This window comes from Heterodontus francisci, chromosome 34 (assembly GCF_036365525.1).
Source record: "Heterodontus francisci isolate sHetFra1 chromosome 34, sHetFra1.hap1, whole genome shotgun sequence".
Taxonomy (NCBI): Eukaryota; Metazoa; Chordata; class Chondrichthyes; order Heterodontiformes; family Heterodontidae; genus Heterodontus; species Heterodontus francisci.
In genome coordinates, this window is record NC_090404.1 from 34,545,471 (window position 1) to 34,565,984 (window position 20,514).

Below are 20,514 nucleotides of genomic sequence, written 5' to 3' on the forward strand. Positions count from 1 at the left end.
AGTCAGGGTAGAAATGAAAGAATAGTCAGGATGAATGCGTGGCTTGAGAGATGGTGCAGGAGGGAGGGGTTCAGATTTTTGGGACATTGGGACCAGTTCTGGGGGAGGTGGGACTATTACAAATTGGACGGTCTACACCTGGGCCGGACTGGAACCAATGTCCTTGGGGGTGCTTTTGCTAACGCTGTTGGGGAGGGTTCAAACTAATGTGGCAGGGGGATGGGAACCAAATGAGGAGGTCAGTGGACAGTAAGGAGGTAGTAACAAAAGCCTGTAAGGAACTAGATAATGAAGTCAGCGTGACTAAGGAAAAGAGCAGACAGGGAGCAGATGATGAACGCAAAGGGACTGGTGGTCAGAGGTGCATTTGTTTTAATGCAAGAAGTGTAGTAGGTAAGGCAGATGAACTTAGGGCCTGGATTAGTACCTGGGAGTATGATGTTATTGCTATTACTGAGACTTGGTTGAGGGAAGGGCATGATTGGCAACTAAATATCCCAGGATATCGATGCTTCCGGCGGGATAGAGAGGGAGGTAAAAGGGGTGGAGGAGTTGCAGTACTGGTCAAAGAGGATATCACAGCTGTGCTGAAGGAGGGCACTATGGAGGACTCGAGCAGTGAGGCAATATGGGCAGAACTCAGAAATAGGAAGGGTGCGGTAACAATGTTGGGGCTGTACTACAGGCCTCCCAACAGCGAGCGTGAGATAGAGGTACAAATATGTAAACAGATTATGGAAAGATGTAGGAGCAACAGGGTGGTGGTGATAGGAGATTTTAATTTTCCTAACATTGACTGGGATTCACTTAGTGTTAGACGTCCAGATGGAGCAGAATTTGTAAGGAGCATCCAGGAGGGTTTTCTAGAGCAGTATGTAAATAGTCCAACTCTGGAAGTGGCCATACTGGATCTGGTGTTGGGGAATGAGCCCAGCCAGGTGGTTGAAGTTTCAGTAGGGGACTACTTTGGGAATAGTGATCACAATTCCGTATGTTTTAGAATACTCATGGACAAAGACGAGAGTGATCCCAAAGTAAGAGTGCAAAATTGGGGGATGGCCAACTATACCAAAATTCGGCAGGAGCTGGGGAATGTAGATTGGGAGCAGCTGTTTGAAGGTAAATCCACATTTGATATGTGGGAGGCTTTTAAAGAGAGGTTGATTAGCGTGCAGGAGAGACATGTTCATGTGAAAATGAGGGATAGAAATGGCAAGATTAGGGAACCATGGATGTCCGGTGAAATTGTGACACTAGCTAAGAGGAAAAAGGAAGCATACATAAGGTCTAGGTGGCTGATGAAAGACGAAGCTTTGAAAGAATATCGGGAATGTAGGACCAATCTGAAACGAGGAATTAAGAGGGCTAAAAGGGGTGATGAAATATCTTTAGCAAACAGGGTTAAAGAAAATCCCAAAGCCTTTTATTCATATGTAAGGAGAAAGAGGGTAACTAGAGAAAGGATTGGCCCACTAAAGGACAAAGGAGGAATGTTATGCTTGGACTCAGAGAAAATGGGTGAGATTCTAAACGAGTACTTTGCATCGGTATTCACCGAGGAGAGGGACATGACGGATGTTGAGGTTAGGAACAGATGTTTGATTACTCTAGGTCAAGTCGGCATAAGGAGGGAGGAAGTGTTGGGTATTCTAAAGGGCATTAAGGTGGACAAGTCCCCAGGTCCGGATGGGATCTATCCCAGGTTACTGAGGGAAGTGAGAGAGGAAATAGCTGGGGTCTTAACAGATATCTTTGCAGCATCCTTAAACACGGGTGAGGTCCCGGAGGACTGGAGAATTGCGAATGTTGTCCCCTTGTTTAAGAAGGGTAGCAGGGATAATCCAGGTAATTATAGACCAGTGAGCCTGACGTCAGTGGTAGGGAAGCTGCTGGAGAAGATACTGAGGGATAGGATCTATTCCCATTTGGAAGAAAATGGGCTTATCAGTGATAGGCAACATGGTTTTGTGCAGGGAAGGTCATGTCTTACCAACTTAATAGAATTCTTTGAGGAAGTGACAAACTTGATTGATGAGGGAAGGGCTGTCGATGTCATATACATGGACTTCAGTAAGGCGTTTGATAAGGTTCCACATGGTAGCCTGATGGAGAAAGTGAAGGCGCATGGGGTCCAGGATGCACTAGCTAGATGGATAAAGAACTGGCTGGGCAACAGGAGACAGAGAGTAGCAGTGGAAGGGAGTTTCTCAAAATGGAGACGTGTGACCAGTGGTGTTCCACAGGGATCCGTGCTGGGACCACTGTTGTTTGTGATATACATTAATGATTTGGAGGAAAGTATAGGTGGACTGATTAGCAAGTTTGCAGACGACACTAAGATTGTTGGAGTAGCAGATAGTGAAGGGGACTGTCAGAGAATACAGCAGAATATAGATAGATTGGAGAGTTGGGCAGAGAAATGGCAGATGGAGTTCAATCAGGGCAAATGCGAGGTGATGCATTTTGGAAGATCCAATTCAAGAGTGAACTATACAGTGAATGGAAAAGTCCTGGGCAAAATTGATGTCCAGAGAGATTTGGGTGTTCAGGTCCACTGTTCCCTGAAGGTGGCAACGCAGGTAAATAGAGTGGTCAAGAAGGCATACGGCATGCTTTCCTTCATCGGACGGGGTATTGAGTACAAGAGTTGGCAGGTTTTGTTACAGTTGTATAAGACTTTGGTTCGGCCACATTTGGAATACTGCGTGCAGTTCTGGTCGCCACATTACCAAAAGGATGTGGATGCTTTGGAGAGGGTGCAGAGGAGGTTCACCAGGATGTTGCCTGGTATGGAGGGCGCTAGCTATGAAGAGAGGTTGAGTAGATTAGGATTATTTTCATTGGAAAGACGGAGGTTGAGGGGGGACCTGATTGAGGTGTACAAAATAATGAGAGGCATAGACAGGGTGGATAGCAAGAGGCTTTTTCCCAGAGTGGGGGATTCAATTACTAGAGGACACGAGTTCAAAGTGAAAGGGGAAAAGTTTAGGGGGGATATGCGTGGAAAGTTCTTTCCGCAGAGGGTGGTGGGTGCCTGGAATGTGTTGCCAGCGGAGGTGGTAGACGCGGGCACGATGGCGTCTTTTAAGATGTATCTAGACAGATACATGAATGGGAAGGAAGAAAAGAGATACAGACCCTTAGAAAATAGGCAACATGTTTAGAAAGAGGATCTGGATCGGCGCAGGCTTGGAGGGCCGAAGGGACTGTTCCTGTGCTGCAATTTTCTTTGTTCTTTGTTCTTTGTTCTCCATTCCTCCAGCAATGTCACCCGCGCTCAAACTGTGTCTTTCTCCAGCACGCTGTTGTGAATATCACAATTCCTGATTTGCAAGTGAAAACTGTCCTCCGAATCACTGGCCATGTGAGAGACAAGTTTGTAGATGCAGCCTAATGTACAGTGAATGATAATACTTTAAAAGTGGGAAATTCCAGTGCAGCTTTTGTACAAAACAAAAAACTGCTCTGTCACAGAATGAGAATGGCTACTTCCTGGGGTACAAATAGCATCGGATCCACGTCTAAAAGGATTCCAATGACAATGATAGGATTCCTTAGATTCAGAGAGAAAAACTCAGAAACTCATCCTGAACGCAATTTACATGCAGATGAGCTATGAGGAAAGATTGGATAAGGCTGAGTTTGCGTTCCTTGGAACAGAGGAAGTTAAGTGGAGATATAATGGAGGTGTATAAAATTAGGTACACACTGCTGCCACTGTGCATCGGTGGTGGAGGGAGTGAATGTTTGCAGATGGGGTGCCAATCAAGCGGGCTGCTTTGTCCTGGATGGTGTCGAGCTTCTTGAGTGTTGTTGGAGTTGCACCCATCCAGGCAAGTAGAGAGTATTCCATCACACTGCTGACTTGTGCCTTGTAGATGGTGGACAGGCTTTGGGGAGTCAGGAGGTGCGTCACTCGCCTCAGGATTCCTAGCCTCTGACCTGCTCTTGGAGCCACGACATTTATATGGCTACTCCAGTTCAGTTTCTGGTCAATGGTAACCCCTAGGATGTTGATAGTTCGGGATTCTGCGATGGTTATGCTGTTGAATGTCATGGGGAGATGGTTAGATTCTCTCTTGTTGGAGATGGCCATTGCCTGGCACTTGTGTAGAGGGAATGTTACTTGCCACTTATCAGCCCAAGCCTGGATATTGTCCAGGTTTTGCTGCATTTCTACACAGACTGCTTCAGTATCTGAGGAGTCACGAATGGTGCTGAACATTGAGCAATCATCCACAAACATCCCCACTTCTGACCTTATGATTGAAGGAAGGCCATTGATGAAGCAGCTGAAGATGGTTGGGCCGAGGACACTATCGTGAGGAACACCTGCAGTGGTGTCCTGGAGTTCAGATGATTGACCTCCAACCACCACAACCATCTTCCTTTGCGCTAGATATGACACCAGCCAGCGGAAGGTTTTCTCCCTGATTCCCATTGACCTCTGTTTTGCTAGGGCTCCTTGATGCCATACTTGGTCATATGCTGCCTTGATGTCAAGGGCAGTCACTCTCACCTCTCCTCTTGAGTTCAGCTCTTTTGTCCATGTTTGAACCGAGGCTGTAATGAGGTCAGGAGCTGATTGGCCCTGGTGGAACCCAAACTGAGCATCACTGAGCAATGGTTTACCCCGTATCCTAAGACTATGACCCCTGGTTCTGGAGTCTCCCACCATCGGGAACATCCTTCCTGCATCTACTCTGTCAAGGCCTGTTAGATATTTATAGGTTTCTATGAGATCCAGCCTTCAAACCCCACCCACCCTCCCGCCCCTTCACTCTTCTGAACTCCAGCGAATATAATCCTAACCAATTCAATCTCTCAAATGTCAGTCTCACCATCCCAAAATTCAGTCTCGCCATCCCAAAATTCAGTCTGGTACACCTTTGTTGCGCTCCCTCGATAACAAGAACATCCTACCTCAGATAGGAGACCAAAACTACACAGTATTCCAGGTGTGGCCTCACCAAGGCCCTGTATAATTGCAGCAAGCCATTCCTGCTCCTGTCCTCGAATCCTATCGCAATGAAGGCCAACTTAACATTTGCCTTTTTTTAAACACCTGTCGCACCTGCATGCTTACGTTTAGTGACTGGTGTACGAGAACATCCAGGTCTCGTTGCATATTCTCCGCTCTCACTTTATATGCATTCAGATAATAATCTGCCTTCCTGTTTTTGCTACCAAAGTGGATAACATCACATTTATTCACATTATATTTCATCTGCCATACATTAGTTTGTTCAGCTTGCTTACCCACTATTTTTTTCATGTTGGCACTTGCAGCTGTTCAATTTTCAATCCATTAACACCCTTTCTGTACGAATGCTTTGTCTTTCAACACACCATTAACATATCTTTGCTCCATGACCTTCTGGTCAGCTATTCTGTGACCTTGTCCTATCTACACCTTCTCCTTGTTATCTCTTGCCCCACCCACTCTTTACTTGCTTATAACGTTTTACATTTCTAATATTTGCCAGTTCTGAAGAAGGGTCACTGACCTGAAACGTTAACTCTGCTTCTCTCTCCACAGATGCTGCCAGACCTGCTGAGTATTTCCAGCACTTTTTGTTTTTATTTCAAATAACCCTGGATGTTCGTTTCCCATCTCTGGTCAGCCTGCAGCGGTGTCTCCGTAATCCCAACTATATCATACCCATTTACATCCATTTGTGCAATTAATTCATCCACTTTTGTGCTAAACCGGCCACTCCCTGGTGTGCAGCAAGGTTAGACTCAAACCAAAGAAGCTGCATCACTCCAAGCAGAAGAGCTACTCACGCATCAACACGAGCAGAATTTCTTATCCACATCTGTTACATAAATTTATAAATTCACTTGAAAAAGCCCTTCAAAACACTCCCACAGGGGATGCAGAGACCAAGTGGTTCCACATCAGAGATGCCGTCCATGAGTCAGCTATGACCACCTATGGAAAACGTGTGAAGCAGAATGCAGACTGGTTTCAATCTCACTTTGAAGAGCTGGAACCTGTCATAGCCACGAAGTGCATTGCACTGTTGAACGACAAGAAAGCCCCCATCGAGCGAACATCCGTAGCACTTAAAGCAGCCAGAAACGCTGCACAAAGAACAGCCAGACGCTGCGCAAATGACGACTGGCAACACCTATGCAGCCATATTCAGCTGGCCTCCGACACCGGAAACATCAGAGATATGTATGATGGCATTAAGAGAGCTTCTGGGCCAACCATCAAGAAGATCGCCCCCCTCAAATCTAAATCGGGGACACAACCACTGACCAATGCAAGCAAATGGACCTCTGGATGGAGCGCTACCTAGAACTGCACTCCAGGGAAAATGTTGTCACTCAGACCGCCCTCAACGCAGCCCAGTCTCTGCCAGTCATGGATGAGCTGGACGTACAGCCAACAAAATCGGAACTGCTGCCATTGATTCTCTAGCCAGTGGAAAAGCCCCTGGGAAGGATGGCATTAACCCCTGAAATAATCAAGAGTGCTAAGCCTGCTATACTCCCAGCACTCGTCGAAATGCTTTGCCTGTGTTGGGGCGAGGGAGCAGTACCACAGGATATGTGCGATGTCAATATCATCACCCTCTATAAGAACAAAGGTGACCGCAGTGACTGCAGCAAATAGCGTGGAATCTCCCTGCTCAGCATCGTGGGGAAAGTCTTCGCTCGAGTCGCTTTAAACAGGCTCCAGAAGCTGGCCGAGCGTGTCTACCCTGAGGCACAGTGTGGCTTTCGAGCAGAGAGATTGACCATTGACATGCTGTTCTCCCTTCATCAGGTACAGGAGAAAGGCTGTGAACAGATGCCCCTCTACGTTGCTTTCATTGACCTCGTCAACAGACGTGGTCTCTTCAGATTACTAGAAAAGATCGGATGTCCACCAAAGCTACTAAGAATCATCACCTCATTCCATGACGATATGAAAGGCACAATCCAGCAAAGCGGTGCCTCATCAGACTCCTTTCCTATCCTGAGCAGCGTGAAACAGGGCTGTGTTCTCGCACCCACACTGATTGGGATCTTCTTCTCCCTGCTGCTCTCACATGCGTTCAAGTCTTCAGAAGAAGGAATTTTCCTCCACACAAGATCAGGTGGCAGGTTGTTCAACCTTGCACGTCGAAGAGCGAAGACCAAAGCATGGAAAATCCTCATCAGGGAACTCCTCTTTGCTGACGATGCTGCTTTAACATCTCATACTGAAGACTGACTGCATCGTTTCATCGGCAGGTTTGCGGCTGCCTGCAACGAATTTGGCCTAACCATCAGCCTCAAGAAAACGAACATCATGGGACAGGACATCAGAAATGCTCCATCCATCAATATCAGTGATCACGCTCCGGAAGTGGTTCAAGAGTTCACCTACATTGGCTCAACTATCACCAGTAACCTGTCTCTCGATGCACAAATCAACAAGCGCATGGGAAAGGCTTCCACTGCTATGTCCAGACTGGCCAAGAGATTGTGGGAAAATGGCGCACTGACATGGAACACAAAGGTCCGAGTGTATCAGGCCTGTGTCCTCAGTACCTTGCTCGACAGCAAAGAGGCCTGGACAACGTATGTCAGCCAAGAGCGATGCCTCAATTCATTTCATCTTCACTGCCTCCGGAGAATCCTTGGCATCAGGTGGCTGGACCGTATCTCCAACACAGAAGTCCTCGAGGCGGCCAACATCCCCAACTTATACACCCTACTGAGGCAGCGGCACTTGAGATGGCTTGGCCATGTGAGCTGCATGGAAGATGACAGGATCCCCAAAGACACATTGTTCAGCGAGCTCGCCACTGGTATCAGACCCACCGGTCGTCCATGTCTCCGCTTTAAAGACTTGTGACATGGATCACAAGTCGTGGGAGTCAGTTGTCAGTGATCGTCAGAGCTGGCGGGCAGCCATAAAGGCGGGACTAATGTGTGGCGAGTCGAAGATACTTTGCAGTTGGCAGGAAAAAAGTCAGAAATGCAAGGGGAGAGCCAACTGCAGAACAGCCCTGAAAACCAATTTTATCTGCAGCACCTGTGGAAGAGTCTGTCACTCTCTAATTGGCCTTTATAGCCACTCCAGGCGCTGCTCCACAAAGCACTGACCACCTCCAGGCACTTACCCATTGTCTCTCGAGACAAGGAGGCCAAAGAAGAAGATTGTTAATACTCCACTCGTTAAGTCACAAAGCCTTAAGGCTGGTCTTTTTTACATTACTTGTCTCCTTCCCACTATTTTTCACTGTGGCCCTGTTTGATTCTGTCCCTTGATTTCTCTGCCTATCACTTTTCTTATTCCCCTTAATGTCTTTTGCTCTTGTCCTTGATCCCCCTTCCTCTGACTCCTTGCAAAGTTTCCCATCCCCCTGCCATTTTAGTTCAATCCCCCCAAACACTCGAGCAAACACCCCCCCTGGGACATACCTTTGTGTTCGGTAGGACGTCATCTCGTGGAGCATTTTGTCCCTCTGTCCCATTGCCTTCAGTTTAGCTCGGGCACCTTGATCCCATACTAGGTCTAATGTTATCTTGATGTCAATTTCAGTCACTGTCACCTCTTGAATACAGTTCTATTTTCCATGTTTGGCCAAGGTTGTAATGAAGTCTGGAATTGCGTGCCCCTGGTGGAACCCAAACTGAGCATCGGTCAGTGATGTGTTACTGAGTAAGTGTTTATTGATAGCACTGTCAACGATACCTTCCACCACTTTGCTGATGATTGAGAGTGGACTGATGGGACAGTAAATGGGCGGATTGGACTTTTCCCGATTTTTGTAGACAGGACATAGCTGGGCAAATTTCGCATTGTCAGGAAGATGTGCGTTTTGCAATTGTACTGAAACAACTCCTCTGAGGACACAGCTGGTTCGAGAGCACAGATCTTCAGTATGACAGTTGGAATTGTGTCAGGGCCCATCGTGTTTTCTATATTCAGTGCCTTCACCCGTCTCTTGATAGCAGGTGGATTTAATGGAATTATCTGAAGGCTGGGATCAATGATGGCATGGACCAATCTTCTCTTCAACCCAGGACCGAATCCACTTCCACCACACACTCGGTATTGGACACAGCTGTGGCCCCAGCACTGATCATTGAGGCACTCCACGAGTTACGGCCTGATAACTTGAACATGCTCCATTTATCCCTACTCGTTGCTTTCTGTCCGTTAACCTCTAAGTCCTCCTTGCATGCTAATATATTGCTTCAATTCCATGAACCTTTATCGAGTATATTAATCTTCGATGGTATCTTACCGAATGCCTTTTGGAAATCCAATTATACTACATTCCTGGTTTCCCTTTGTCTGCCCTTTCAGTTACATCCTCAGAATTCTGGAATAAATCTGTCAATCAAGATTTCCATTCGGTAAAAACATGTTGACTTTGTTTGTTCAGACAATGATTTTCCAAGTGCTTGTTAATACTTCCTTTATCATAGATTAGAACATTATCCAGACGACTGATGTTAGGCGAACTTGCCTACAATTCCCCATACTACAGGGTAAGCAATGTGGCTTCAGTGGCGCAATCGGTTAGCGCGTGGTACTTATGCAGCAGTGCAATTAATGAGCTATGCCGAAGTTGTGAGTTGGAGCCTCACCTAAAACACGGAATTTTAGACATGGGGAGCAATGAGAAACAGCTGTGCAGTGCAGAGAGCAGTGATTCGTTAGTCTGAACTGACCAGAAGAAGGGGAACAATATCACTGTGAGGTGACATCAAAGGAACAGGAGCCACGTGCAGTGAGTGCACTGCAAAATTTCCAAATCATTTGCAGCAGAGAAGGAGACAGCTCAATCCATGCCAGCTCTGCACAGAGCAACGCAGTCAGGCTCGATGCCTGCAGCCCTGCAAGCCTGCTTTTCTCAGAATTCCTCCTGAAAGCATTTATCATTTCTGCTTCCACCACTCTTGTGGGCAGCGAGTTCCAGGTCATTATCACTTGAGATATAAAAACAGTGCTTCCTCATGCTCCCCCACATCCTTTTTTTCCACAGAACTGGCAATTTGTGGTCACTACTCCTTGTGCCGTTTGTTAACAATTTATCCTTGTCTAACCTATCCAAGCCTGTCATAATCTGGTACACTTCTATTAAATCTCCCCTCAATCTCTTTTGTTCGAAGGAGAACAAGCCCAGCTCTGCTAACCTAAAATAAAAGCAAAATACTGCGGACGCGAACCGAACCTTGTAACTAAAATGCTCCATCCCTGGAACCCTTCTGCTAAATCTCCTCTGCACCCTCTCAAGGACCATCATAACATAGAACATAGTACATAGAACAGCACAGTACAGGCCCTTCGGCCCACGATGTTGTGCCGACCCTTTAACCTACTCTAAGATCAAAGTACCTACATACCCTTCATTCTGCTATCATCCATGTACCTATCCAGGAGTCGCTTAAATGTCCCTAATGTATCTGCTTCTACTACCACCACTGGCAGTGCATTCCACGCACCCACCACTCTCTGTGTAAAGAACCGACCTCTGACATCTCCCCTAAACCTTCCTCCAATCACCGTAAAATTATGCCCACTGGTGATAGCCCTTTCTGCCCTGGGAAAAAGTCTCTGGCTATCCACTCTATCTATGCCTCTCATCATCTTAGACACCTCCTTTGTTATCTCTTGCCCCACCCCCACCTCACTTGCTTATAACCTGTGACTTTTCTAATATTTGTCAGTTCCGAAGAAGGGTCACTGACCCGAAACGTTAACTCTGCTTCTGTTTTCACAGATGCTGCCAGACCTGCTGAGTGGTTCCAGTATTTCTTGTTTTTATTTCACCTCTCATCCTTCTTCGCTCCAATGAGAAAAGCCCGAGCTCCCTCAACCTATCTTCATAAGACATGCCCTCCAGTCCAGGCAGAATCCTGGTAAATCTCCTCTGCACCCTCTCTAAAGCTTCCACATCCTTCCTATAGTGAGGTGACCGAACTGAACACAATATTCCAAGTGTGGTCGAACCAGGACTTTATAGAGCTGCAGCATAACCTCGCGGCTCTTAAACTCAATCCCCCTGTTAATGAAAGCCAACACACCATACGCCTTCTTACCAACCCTATCAACTTGGGTGGCACCTTTGAGGGATCTATGGACGTGGACCCCAAGATACCTCTCTTCCTCCACACTGCCAAGAATCCTGTCTTTAAGCCTGTATTCTGCATTCAAATTCGACCTTCCAAAATGAATCACTTCACACTTTTCCAGGTTGAACTCCATCTGCCACTTCTCAGCCCAGCTCTGCATCCTGTCAATGTCCCGTTGCAACCTACAACAGCCCTCCACACTATCCACAACTCCAGCAACCTTTGTGTCATCGGCAAACTTACTAACCCAACCTTCCACTTCCTCATCCAAGTCTTTTATAAAAATCACAAAGAGCAGAAGTCTCAGAACAGATCCCTGCGGAACACCACTGGTCACCGAGATCCAGGCTGAATACTTTCCATCTACTACCACCCTCTGTCTTCTATGGGCCAGCCAATTCTGTATCCAGACAGCCAAATTTCCCTGTATCCCATGCCTCCTTACTTTCTGAATGAGCCTACTATGGGGAACCTTATCAAACGCCTTGCTAAAATCCAAATACACCACATCCACTGCTCTTCCTTCATCAATGTGTTTTGTCACATCCTCAAAGAATTCAATAGGGCTTGTGAGGCATGACCTGCCCCTCACAAAGCCATGCTGACTATCTCCAATCAAACAATGCTTTTGCAAATAATCATAAATCCTGTCTCTCAGAATCCTGTCCAATAATTTGTCCACCACCGTCGTAAGACTGACTGGTCTGTAATTCCCAGGGTTAACCCTATTCCCTTTCTTGAACAAGGGAATAACATTTGCCACCCTCCAGTCATCTGGTACTACTCCAATGGACGGTGAGGACGCAAAGATCATCGCCACAGGTGCGGCAATTTCTTCCCTCGCTTCCCGTAATAAGCTTGGGTATATCCCGTCTGGCCCTGAGAACTTATCTATCCTCATGTCTTTCAAAAGTTCCAGCACATCCTCCTTCTTAACATCAACCTGTTCGAGCATATCAGCCTGTTCCACGCTGTCCTCACAAACGACAAGGTCCCTCTCACTCGTGAATACTGAAGCAAAGTATTCATTAAGGACCTCCCCTACCTATATCGTTCCTGAAATGTGGTGACAAGAACAGCTCAGAGTTGTGGCTAACCAGAGCTTTATGAAGGTTAACCATAATTGTACTGAGTACCTCTTTTTATGAAGCCTAAAAGTCCTTATGCTTTACTAACTATTCTCTCAATATATCTTGCCACCTTCAAAGATCGATGCACCTGCACCCCCAGGTCACTCTGTTCCAGCTCACTCTTTAGAACTATGCTATTACATCTACATTGCCTCTCCTTAATTCTTCTGTCAAAATGCATCACTTCACACTTGTGAGTATAAAATTCTATCTGCCACCATTCTGTCCATTCTACTATCCTATCTGTGGCCTGTTGTAGGCTGTTCATATGATGCTCACTGGTTGCTGCAGCTCCAAGTTTGGTGTCATCATCAAATTTTGAAATTCTGCTATCTATTCCTGGATTCAAGTCATTTACATGAAGAACAAAAATCAGCGCTGAGCCTTGGGGAACATCACTATCTACCATCCTCCAGTCTGAAAAACAACCATTTTCTTTGACTCGTTGTTTCCAGTCCTTAAGCTAATATTTTATCCAACTGGACAGTGACCGTCCTATTCCATGAGTCACAATTTTGTTAACAAGCCTTTAATGTGGTACCTTATCAAATATTTTATTAAAATCCATATAAACAACATTCAGCACACTTCCTTCATCAAAATTCTCCTTTACTTCATCAAAACATTCAATTAAATTAGTCATGCATGATCTGTCTTTTACAAATCCATGCAGGTTAGCCTTAATTAACTGGAACCTCTCTACATGTAAATTGATATTTTCCCTGATTATTGTTACGAAAATCTTACCCACCACTGATGTTGAACCAACTGGCATGTAATTGCTAGGACTGACATTACACATTTCTTGAATAAGGGCATCACATTTGCCACTCCCCAATTCTATGGCACCTTCTATCCTGACTCAAATTTCCAGACCTTCTGGAAAGACCTTCACCCATCTTGGACTGTGTCTGAGGAGAGGTTTCTCCAACAGAGGCTGATTTTGACCTTGAGCAACATTTGAAATTTCCACTTCATCAGACATGTCTCTCTAACTGTGCCTTGGATCTGAACTCAAACATTTTCTTGCACAAGTTTCTGGCATGATTTGTGTTTGAGTAACTATTGGTGCTCAACTCGTAACCAAACTATCTGAATTATCAGACACATTTGATTCTTTCCAACTTCTTTCCTTTTTTGTGAACCTCTGAAGGTAAAAAATGAACTATATGTACAAACTTAACTTTTCCACGACCAAACATCTTGACTAAATATGTGCGAGGACCACATCTTCCACCACTCTTCCTGGTCGCCACTTCAAGCACTTGTGATGATGAATCTACACTCTCACCTTCTGGTTCAACTTCAGAATTCTTTCTCCCACTCTACCCCTATCATGACTCTCTTTCTGTCTTGATTGTTTTTCTTCTACTGACAGTGCTAAATGTGGCTTCAGCAATGAAAGCCTCCTTCTGGCCTGTCTTATGAGAAACAGGTACCTCATAATTGTATCAAGATGCACTGCAGCAATGCACCAATGTCCTTCGACAGCACCTTCCAAACCCGCGACCTCTCCCAACTAGAAGGACAAGGGCAGCAAATACATGGGAACACCACCACCTGCAAGTTCCCTTCCAAGTCACACACCATCCTGACTTGGAACTATATCGCCATTCCTTCACTGTCGCTGGGTCAAAATCCTGGAACTCCCTTCCTAACAGCACTGTGGGTATACCTACCCCACATGAACTGCAGGAGTTCAGGACGGGAGCTCACCGCCACCTTCTCAAGGGCAATTAGGGATGGACAATAAATGCTGGCCTGGCCAGCGATGCCCACATCCCATGAATGAATTAAAAAGAAAATCAGAACTGAGATGAGGAGACGTTTCTTCACCCAGAGAGTGGTGAACCTGTGGAATTCGCTACCACAGAAAGCAGTCGAGGTCAAAACATTGTATGTTTTCAAGCGCTTGGACTTAAATGGATCAAAGGATATGGGGAAAAGCGGGAACGGATCAGTGAGTTGTATGATCAGCCATGATCATAACGAATGGCGGACCAGGCTCGAAGGGCCGAATGGCCTACTCCTGCTCCTATTTGCTCTGCTTCTATTTTAAAAGGAAGATGGTTGTTTTGTTGAGGGTCAATCATCTCAGTTCCTGGACATAACTGCATGAGTTCCTCAGGATCTTGTCCTGGACCCAATCAACTTCAGATTCTTCATCAATGACCGTCCCTCCATCACAAGGTCAGACGTGGGGATGCTCGCTAATGATTGCACTATGTTTGGTACCATTCTCGGTTCCTCAGACACTGAAGCAGTCCATATGCATATGCAGCAAGGCCTGGACTACATTCAAGCTTGGACTGATAAACGGCAAGTTACATTCACACCTCACAAGTGCGAGAAAATTTTCATCTCCAACAAGAGAAATTCTAAACACCTCTCCTTGAAGTTCAATGGCATTATCATCACTGAATCCTCCACCATCAGCATCCTGGGTATTAGTCTTGCCCAGAAACCTGGAACAGCGATAAACATACTGTGGCTGCAAGAGTGGGTCCAGGGCTGGAAATTCTGCAACTCATCTGCCCACCATCTGGAAGGCATACGTCAGGGGTGTGATGGAATACTCTCCACTTACCTGCATGATTTCAGCCCCAAACACACTCTGAAGGTTCAACAGCATCCAAGACGAACCAACCTGCTTCATCATCACCCTATCCACCACATTAAACATTCACTGACTCCACTATGGTGCACAGTGGCAGCAGTTTGTACCATATACATGATGTACCACAGCAACTCACCAATACTCCTTTCACAACTCCTTCCAAACCCGCAACCAGTATCACCTCGAAGGACAAGAGCAGTAGATGCATGGGAACACCGCCACCTGCATGCCTCCCTCCAAGTCACACAGCATCCTGACTTAGAACTATATTGCTGGGTCAAAATGCCGGAATTCCCTCCCCAACATCACTGTCTGAGTGCCTCACCATATAGACTTCAGCGGTTCAAGAAGGCAGCTCACCATCACCTTCCCAAGCACAATTACTGATGGGCAGTAAATGCTGGCATTGCCAGGGACTCTCATATCCCAATAAGGAATAAGAAAAATAATGGGTAATTATCTGAAGAGAAACATTTGCAGAGCTATGTGGAAAATGCAGATGTGTTGGACCAGCTGAGTTGCTCTTGCAGAGAGACAGGATGCACAAGAAAGGCCATAGGATCAAATTCTGTACTGTAACAATTTTATGATTCTGTTCTATTCTGTTGTATAAAAGAGAAATTTGGCTCCAAATGCACAATATTCTGGTTAGACCATGCCTGGATATTGTGTCTCGTTTTGGTCTCAGCACATTATAAAGGGTACACATTGGCCTTGGAAACAGGGCAGTGAAAATTCATAGAATGCAGCCAAGGCTCTAATGGTTAAATTATGAAATGCGATTAATTAAAATAGGCTTGCATTCCATAGACTATAGGAGTTTAATGGGTGTTTTGATTGAGTATTTTAGGATCAGGAAATGAATGAGGAGGGTAAATAGAGAGTAACGTCTTTTTCACTTGATCATTGTGGACAGGAAGCTTATAGAAAAAATGGTTCATAACTTAAAATGGCGAGGGAGTATTCCTTTTCTCGCAGTGTGCACATTCTGTCATGAGGTTACCTGTTGAAAGGCACTGAGAGGGTTTCAGAGCACAGGTACTGAAACAACTCTATCTCCCATTTTGCATGTTTGTTGCTTTAAATGTGGTGCGTTTTGCTCTCAGCTCGAATCATAGAATCACAGAATCATAGAACGTTGAAGGCACAGAAAGAGGGCACTTGGCCCTTCGTGGCTGTGTGGCAAAAAAATGATGCCCCCATTCTCAAAATCACCTTCCAGCATTTGGTTCGTAGCCCTGCAGATGGTGAAGATCCAGACTCCTTTTGAATGAATCGAGGGTTTCTGCCCCAACTACCCATTTAGATAGTGAGTTCCAGACCCTCACCACCCTCAGGGTGAAAAGACTTCACCTCATCTCCCTTCTAACTTTTCTAACAATCACTTTAAATCTATGCCCCTCATCTCTGACCTCTCTTCCAAAGTAAATAGGCCATTCACCTACACTCTATCCAGGCCCCTCAACATTTTGTACATTTCAATCAGATCTCCCGTCAGACATCTCTGTTCCAAGAACAACCTCAAAATAAATTAACAACTCCATTTCCCAAAAGATTCACTAAGCTGGAGACTGGATTTTACTTTTGGTACCTTTTGGTTTTTCGCACTCCCAAGTGGAAATACTTTCCAAAACCGCCTTGCAGTCCTTCACCTTTCATCATGCCCAGGGATGAGGAAATTCAGTTATGTGGAGATTCTGGACACGTGGCGGCCAAATACAATGCAGCTGTAAGCTGGAAGGCCACCAGACAAAGGACTGGAAGTAGAGTAAATGCTGCAACATGTGTGATGAGAACACCTGGACAAGACCTACCCAAAACGCAGCCTCAGTTACACACAGGCAGAAATAATCAAGGAGGAACAGGAGGAAGGAACAGCAAACATGTCTGCTGCAAAGTTCCAAAATGTGAACCACATTGACTCATAGAGACTGAACATTCATATACACCAAGAGTGACAAAAGCCGAAACAGAGACAGCCAGAACGAAACAGTGCCACTAATTTGGCTGAGTTCTGTTTCATTTCTGACTTCTTAAAATTTATTTAATGGTATATGGGCATCGCTGGCAAGACTAGCATTTATTGCCCATCCCTAATTTCCCTTGAGAAGGTGGTGGTGAGCTGCCTTCTTGAACCACTGCTGTCCATGTGGTGTAGGTGCACGGACAGTGCTGTTAGGGAGGGAGTTCCAGGATTTTGATCCAATAACAGTAAAGGAGCGGTGATATATTTCCAAGTCAGGATGGTGTGTGGCTTGGAGGGGTATTTGCAGATGGTGATGTTCCCACTCATCTGCTGTCCTTGCCCTTCCAGGTGGCAGGGTTCATGCGTTTGCAAAGTGCTGTTGAAGGAGTTGTGGTGAGTTGCTGCAGTGCATCTTGTAGATGAGACAAACTGCTGCCACTGTGCATTGGTGGCAAAGGGAGTGATTGTTTGTGGTGGTGGATGGGGTGCCAATCAAGCGGGCTGCTTTGTCCCGGATGGAGTTGAGCTTCCTGAGTGCAGCTCCAATATCATTCAAGTAAGTGGAGAGTATTCCATCACACTCCTGACTTGTGTCTTGTAGATGGCGGACAGGCTTTGGGGTGTCAGGTGTTGGGTTAATCGCTGCAGAATTCCCAGCCTCGGACCCGCTGTTGTAGATACAGAATGTATGTGGCTGGTTCAGTTCTGTTTCTGGTCAATGGCATCCCCCAAAGTTGTTGATAGTCGGGGTTTCAGCGATCATAATTCCATTGAAAGGGGGTTCCATTCCCAATGCGGTCATAATTTGTGTGATATCGGTGACCAACGGTGCACCACAGGGATTGGTGCTGGGACACTTGCTGATTCTTATATCAGCAGAAAAGCTGCTCAGGTGGAAAGTTCAAAATAAAAGTATCACATGTTAGAAATATTCAGCAGATCAGGCAGCTTTTGTGGAGAAATCCTCTTCAATAAAAAAGATCTTTCTCTAACAATCCGTGTTAGACTGTCGCAGCTGTTTTAGTGGGACTGTGACTGTATAACCGTGAATACTCTGTGTTGTGCTCACAGCAACTCCAAATCCAGACAGAGCTTGATTTATATCTTAAACCGGATGCTGCAGCAAATAACTAATCTTTACTTCTTGAAAATGCATTTCTTCTTGATGGAGAAAAAAAAAACTACTGTCTCCTTTTACAGAATTTCACTTACACATGCCAGTGTTTCACGCTGTAACATTGAAATCCGCACCTTCTCTCAGATTATTTCTTCCACTATTAATACTGACTTGCTTCCATTTCATTTCACTGTGGCTTAGCCGACTGTAACATTCACTTATACGCTCTTAAAGCCATCAACATTGCTCGGTTACCACCGCTGTTTCTCGGTTGCACACGTTCCATTCACACCAATTTTCATTTGGACCTTGAACTCAGTCTATACATTTAGGTCTGAGTGACCGCTCGGCAGACACATGCGACAAAAGCAGGGCTGGCCGTTGGAAGGGCAGTGGTGGGTTGTTGATAATGTTTCTTTGGGGAATCTCTTTGACAAGGGATGTGAATTGACGAACTGGGTTTTGTTTTCGTGGCAGATTATGTTTTTCTCATGAAATGTGTTCTGTGATGAATTAATGGAGAAAGAAACTTGAACACACGACCTGAAGGGGTGGTAGTGGCAGGAACACTCACAACATTTAATAAGTATTTAGATGAGAAATTGAAACACCAGAGCATTCAAGGCTGCGGGCCAAGTGCTGGAAAATGGGATTAGAATAGATGGGTGCTTGATAGCTGGCACAGACACGATGGGCCGAAGGGTCTATTCCTGTGTTGTATAGCTGTATAACTCTAATGTTGATGAGGGAAGTGGTAATGTGATTGATGTTGTGGAGATGGACTTTTAAAAGGCATTTGGTGAAATACCAAATAATCAACTTGTTAGAAAAATTAAAGTGATGGAATTAAAGGACCAGTGACAGCGCGGATACATAATTTTCTGAGGTACATAAAACAGAGAATAGCGAGAATAGAAGAGGACTGATTTCCAGGGTGATGGGGAAAAGCTGGATTGCGGGATTAAACTGACTGATTTTTCAAAGAGCCGGTGCAGGCTTGGCGGGTCGAGAGGTTTCCTTCTGTGCTGTATACTACACTGATACCATCATGTTAATTTTAACATACACTGGGAGATGCAACTCAACTCAAGGCTCAAAGACAATGATTTTCCAGAATATGTCTCACATAAGCAATTGTCCAATGCATTGTACCAATAATTTAATTAGAAGCACTAACAGCAGAGCTGTGATGGCCGAGTGGTTAAGGCGTTGGACTCGAAATCCAATGGGGTATTTCCCTGCGCAGGTTCAAACCCTGCTCACAGCGCTTGAGTGTCACTTTTCTTGAGTTGGCTGCTCACTTTGCTGGTTGGAAATGTTCAAAGATCTCAGTGTCAATCAGAGATCGTGGATTTGTCGGAAACTGAACAAAAGGCAAACAATGGGTGAGAAAGAAACAAACAAATCAGCCTGTTGAAGGTGAAGAAATGGGTAAAGCAGCTAATATTAAAAGGCGTGGCTGAGCTTCACTGGTGTTCGAGTGGTGTGGGCTCAATGCATTCAGTCTCGCGTTCTGGGTTCGATTACTGGTCAGAAAGTAATCAGTTCTTTTACTGTTATGACAACTCTCACAAACGTGACTGACATTAAAAAGAAACAGCAAATGGTTCACAACTCTGGCGGTCATAGAGTTATACAGCAGAAAAACAGGCCCTTCGGCCAATCGTGTCTGTGCTGGGAATGAAGCACCTAATTATTCTAATCACGTTTTTCAGCACTTGGTCCGTAGCCTTGTATGCTGTTCCGTTTCAAGTGCTCATTGAAATACTTTTTAAATGTTGTGAGGGTTCCTGCCTCAACCAATCCTTCAGGCAGTGTGGTCCAAATTCCAACCACCCTCTGAGTGAACTTTTTCCCTTAAATCCACTCTGAACCTCCTGCCCCCTACCTTTAATCTATGCCCCCTGGTTATTGACCCCTCCTCGAAGGAAAAAGTTTCTTCCTATCTAACCTATCAATGCCCCTCATACTTTTGTATACCTCAATCATGTCCCCCTTCAGTCTTCTCTGCTCTAAGGAAAATATCCCGAGCCATTTCAGTCTCTCTTCATAGCTGAAATGCTCCAGGTCAGGCAACATTCTGGTGAATCTCCTCTGCACCCTCTCCAGGGCAATCACATCCTTTCTATAGTGTGCTGCCCAGAGTACTGTGCACAGTACTCCAGCTGTGGCCGAACTAGCGTTTGATACAGCTCCATCATAACCTCCCTGCTCTTATACTCTGTGCCTCGGCTAATAAAGGCAATTATCCCATATGCCTGCCTAACCACCTCATCTACCAGTGCTGCGGCTTTCAGTGATCTATAGACAAGTACACCAAGTCCCTCTTACCTGCTGTACTTCTTAGGGTCCGACCATCCATTGTATATTTCCTTGCCTTGTTAGTCCTCCGAAAATGCGTCACCTCACGCTTCTCAGGATCAAATTCCATTTTCCACTGCTCCACCCATCTTAACAGCCCATCTATATCGTCCTGTAATCTAAGGCCTTCCCCCTCACTATTTATGACAGCACCAATTTTCGTGTCATCTGCGAACTTACTGATCATACCTCCTATATTCACGTCTAAATCATTAATGTACACTACAAACAGCACTGATCCCTGCGCTACACCACT

General features: G+C 45.5%; 1 non-coding gene across 1 annotated transcript; it reads left to right on the plus strand.

The window, feature by feature from the left end:
- Nucleotides 1-19,080: 19,080 nt before the first annotated feature.
- On the plus strand, nt 19,081-19,164 carry trnas-cga (transfer RNA serine (anticodon CGA)). Its single transcript has one exon. It is a non-coding gene; the product is annotated as a tRNA-Ser (tRNA).
- Nucleotides 19,165-20,514: the final 1,350 nt, after the last annotated feature.